Here is a 5,389-nt window from a genome sequence, read left to right as displayed (position 1 = left end):
TCAGATAACGCATTGAATTTTAGATATCAAAGGAGAAAAAAAATGCATTTGGAGGTAATCATTCACAACTAAAACAATGGAGCCTCATTTGTTAAGAACTCCTCTACAATACCGAGCAGCATAATATTCACAACTGCAGTGACAATACTCCCATTCAGTGTGAATGTCCACGAAACGCAACACCGGGTTGCACGTGTAATTGAACAAGATGGTTACGCTGATGAACTAAGACTCATACAGAGGATCACCGTCCCTCTGTCAGTAGGTGCCCATCACACTATAACCCTTTCATATGCGCATTCCTGTCTCTCCACTTACAGCCCAGCAGGTTCCTCCCTGGCCACTCAGGACAGGGGCTGACGCACACAAAGGGGTCTTCAATCTGCCTAAGACAACAGCCAGCATAAAGGCCCGGAAAGCCACAACAGTGTTATGTCAAAGACTAGGCTGGGGGCGGTGAGCAGAGCTTGGGGGGCCCTGTATAGAACAGGGGCACTGCTGATGGATGGATGAGGGCTGGGCTCAGGCGATGTAGTGGAAGGCCCGTCTGAGGTTTTTACGCATAAAGGAGGATATTTGTACTTGCCCAGTAACAATGGAATGCAAACACGAAAAGCAAGGACAATAAAACACCACTTTGGGATGATGAAGAAGCTGCTACGGAAATCATCATGCAAAGCATCCCATGGGCAGATATTGTTCACTCTGAGGATCGCATGACTCTGGGTTTGTTCTCATGCTGACCTGTGGCTTAGCCTGCCTTCAGTTTGCTTTTGCATAAGGTATACCTGGCTTTAACAGTGTCCAGCACATTTCCTTACACTGAAAGGAAGCGAGGAGTGATCAGAAATGCCCCACCTCATCTTAAAAAAGACTTTGTGTAGGCTGAGCATTTTTCAGCCGCATTTAAGCAAAGGTTCAACTGACTTTAAGGCCTACACAGTCCTGTTCCTATCTCAGATCATCTAGATGACTGATTTGACCCTTGTAATCAACCAGTGAACATTTTTTGCATTTCCTTACAAGTTAAAAATAACTGCACTGTGTAATTATTAATAAAAATCATAAACTTTATGCCTTCATTTTATAGCCTTTCAGGTAAGCCCTGTCGATAACCTTACCTATATAATTCTTGAGCTACCGTGGAATGCACACATCACAGGAATCACAGGGACAGGTTAATGATTAGTGATTGAAGCTCTTTCAAATTAGCCCCAGATTATACAAGCTTTTATTGTCTTACGTGTGCTAGTGAACTTGTATAGAAATACAGACAGTATGTCTCCCCTGTGCTTCTGTAAACAACTGAAGACCACCCTTTATTGGTCTGCAATTGCTTTTTAAAGTTTTGTCTCATCTGTTTTGCACAAATTCTACCACCCTAATGTAAGCTGTCTCTGTTCAGACTGTGGTGGAGTTCCAGAGATTCAGCTATATTACTCATCTCCTATCATCAGAGCAAAAACTATAAGCAACCAAATGAATAAACAATCACAATATGTAATGATTTCTGCCAGGGCTTTCATGTTATGTGTAGAATTTGTTTTTAATCATTAACAGCTTGATGCACATCTCAAGGGAGCTCTTCATCAGTGACACAAAAAGAAAAAAATGTCTATGAAAATCTGGCTTCAAACTGCTGCTGCATCAAAGATCTTTGCAGTTGTGGTTGCTGCTCTGAAATTGTAAGATGTGGCTGATGGCAGCGCATGCAAACTTAACTCTCACTATTAGTTACCCTAATAAACATGCTTGGTTTTTCTCTGGTATGTATGCGGTTGTCAGAGTCACACTTCATGTGCTTCACAGTTAGCAGTTCTCTTTGAAGTTGCAAGCTGATTTGAGCAAAAAGAGCGCAGGACAAAAAACTGGCATCACAGTCAGTCAGTATGACTTTAGTCAGCATTTTGGGAAATATATGTATTTGCTCTCTTGCCAAGAGTTCGATGGGAAGATTGATACCGACATCATGTCAGTGCGTTAAATGTGAAGATACAGCCAACAGCTAGTGAGAATAGCTTAGCATAGACTGGAAAAAGAGGAACACTTAGCCTGGCTCTGTCCAAAGGCAGCAAAATCTGCCTATCAGCATCTTTAAATCTCACAAATGAACACTTTATATCTTGTTTTTTTTTAATCCTCGCAAAAACCGTAATTTTAGAAACAACGCATGTTTAGGTGTTATGTGCTGGATTACTTCCTGGCCATGCACAGTCACTTCCTGGAGTCTTCGCTAGTTGCCTGGGGACCTCAAGGTGACGACTAGATTCAAGAAAGTCGCCACACCCGCTCAAAAATAGCCCCCCCTAAAAACACACAACCCCTGTTTCCAGTATCTGTGCTGAGCTAACTGGCTGCTGGCGGTAACTTCAGAGTTAGCATACAGAGATGAGAGTGGTATCAATATTCTCATCTAACTCTCAGTGAATAAGCGTTATTACCCAAAATGTTTAACTATTCCTTTAAAAGAGTACTCATCAATCTAGCATTGCACTTCTATAACATTTTCGGACTCACAGTGGACAGTTAAAAGACAGTATCTAAATCAGTACAAGAGAACAAGAGATATAATCTTTTTTATTATAATTATTTCTCGTCAAAATCTGGCCCCTACATTCCCCCAAAATGCAACTCGACCCTCGACAGTTTGGTTGGAGATTTGGGTGCATTATGCTTGGAGCAGCTAATGCAGTCTTGAGCCGCTAACCTCAAGCTGAGATGAGAAGTGGGCTACAGAGGTCTGGAAAGCTCACTTCTTTCTCACTCCACACCACCAGATTTTTTTTTTACATTTTCAGACTTGTAGTCTTCAGACCCAACTGACGTTGAAGTCTGACGAATTGCATCAAGTGATGCCTTTGAGGCAATTTATAAGACTTTATAAGACTTCACGCCGCTCCCTCAGGAACCACAAAAGGCTTTATCTAACCATTTTCACATATGCAATAGAGCTCCCCAACATCTGCGAACAGACTTAGATGTGTAAAACCAGCGGCGTTCTCCTTTAGGAAAAGTTATTGAAACTGAACAGAGGTTTTAAACTAATTAAGACAAAAGTGATAAAGTTAGCAGTACAAATATGTAACGTTCAAAATTTGCACCTACATGAGATGTGAATACAATTATGCTGCTCATACTGAGTGCTTGAGCAAAACAATGCAGCAGATAACAAAAAGTATTAATAGTAGTAGAATTGGTAAATTCACAAAATCACAGCATTTAGAATTTCAAGTATCTACGCTTATCTTGTCCCTAAACTCTTGTGTAGTCTAGACTCAAAGGCAATGTTTGTTTCTTGATGGATTTCCTGGTGTGGCTCAGGATTGTTTTTGTTCATATAGCATATTGTTCAGTCTTGATCTCTTCTTGCACTTTCTGTTTATAATCTAACATTTGAATTTTAGGTAGATCGATTACAGTGTCAACACTTAATCTAATGGATGAGTCAGAGAAGCCATACAGTGTGTTGCGTCATGCCAGGTCCTCCTGTGTTTGGTGATAGGAGATCAGTTTGGGGCTTGTATTACAACCAATATAACAGCAGTAACATAATGTTTGCTTTCTCAATAGAGGAATAGAATAGAATAGGGAAGCATCTACAAATGCAGAGCATAAGTATCTTTGTATGAGGCTCAGTTGTTGTTTGGGACTGTGACCATCTAGCACTGACCTTCAAAATGCAAAACTTGGATCTCCAGGAAAGTAAAGGAAAAGAGAGAGTCACCTCATTTTGCGAATGTCCCTAACATCACGCGAGGTTAACATTGCGTGGAAAACGAAAGGCCAACACATGTTGAAACACAGATTCGGTTTCTTTGTTTCCCAATCTTCAATCTAACTACCAAGCTGGGCTTCATGTGTCTCTGTAGCTTCAGTCGTCAATCATTTGTCAATCGTGACATGAAATCAAAGACCATATGAGCTCCTCAGATATGAACTATGTGTTTGATCAGGCAGAGCAAACTTGTATTAGTGCTGAGTTTGTAGATACATTTGAGATCCTGATTCTCTTTGAAATGCTGCCAAAACCAATGATCTTTACGCCAGCACAATAAAGCTATTTTAAAGTTGCCTTGAGTGGCTTGTTGATGAAAGTGTTTGTTTTCTGTCAGTGAATTAGTATTCATGCTGGTTATTTGAAATGCTGCGAAAAAAACAAAATTCCCTCCTTACACATACATACTCATTATATTGCAGGCTCATTCAGTAAACATCTCTTTACACATCTGTTTACACTGATAAACCTTTGTCCTCTCGCATCAGCTTTTTAAAAAATCCTGTACTTTTTGTTAGGAAATATATAGTAAATGTTGTAATCTGCCAGATTCAGCAGGGATCCTGTTGAACTCTATAGTTTTACATTTACTTTATATTTCTTCAGTATTTTTATGTATATTTCTTATAGTTTTTTGTTGTGATTAGATTTGAGGTTGTAATTTGTTACAAGGTTTTGTGCGCAGTTTTTATACACTATGGTAGCTGAAATGTAATGCAGGAGTGCTCTAATTATTTATAGTCAGGGTATTGGCCTGTGTGTTGTGTAGGTCTCCAATCCCACAATGCAAAGAGCGCGGTGGTGAAAGTTGGTGGAGCTCAGCTGGAGAGGTGCAGTGGATGGCAGGGGCCCTTGAAGATCTGGTCAAGTTGGAAAGTAAAAGCCCGGATAATGGCGGTATTACGGCGATTTGACATTCAAAATAAAAGCTGAAAGAATTTACATCTCAATATGGCACACGATATTTCCAGATGAACTGCCTTTCTATGAAAGCTGAGGTTAGGGGAAAAAAAACAGTTGATTCATTAAATAACTTTAATGGCAACACACAGAAGAACAACTTTGAAGAACCTTAAATAAATTCCAATGTAAACTCAAGTAAATTTAGGATGTAAAAAAAAACACAACAAATTTTTATGTGGCAACAGTTTGTCTTTAACAAATAGGTAAACAAAATACAGGTAATGTTTGCTCTCCATTTGGTTGAACTGCGCTTTATTCAGTTTTAACTCTAAACAACAACCATCTATCAGTGCATATAATCAATGAGAAAATCCTCGCCATATTAACATTCCCTGCCTATTTTCCCTTAAATCTGACAAAAATGTCTAATGTCTAAAAAGTCATGTTTTACCTATAGAGGTAGCACAGTTAAGTGCAGAATGGGAGTTAAACAGGAGCTTTGACCTTTCTAACAAAGCAGAAATAACTATTCAGCTGGGCAATGTATTTAGTTAACAATGAAATTTACATCAGTCCAGTAAAATTTTCCAGCCAGCTACTGCTTCTCAGGGCTGGTTTTGTCAAGTTTAGTGGCCCTTGCTCATGTTGGTTTTATTTTACAATTTGAGACCGGACGTTGTCTATGTCACTATCTCTGTCTTGACAGTGGTC

This window comes from Xiphias gladius, chromosome 19 (assembly GCF_016859285.1).
Source record: "Xiphias gladius isolate SHS-SW01 ecotype Sanya breed wild chromosome 19, ASM1685928v1, whole genome shotgun sequence".
NCBI classification, from domain to species: domain Eukaryota; kingdom Metazoa; phylum Chordata; class Actinopteri; order Istiophoriformes; family Xiphiidae; genus Xiphias; species Xiphias gladius.
Note: the sequence above shows the minus strand (reverse complement) of the source record.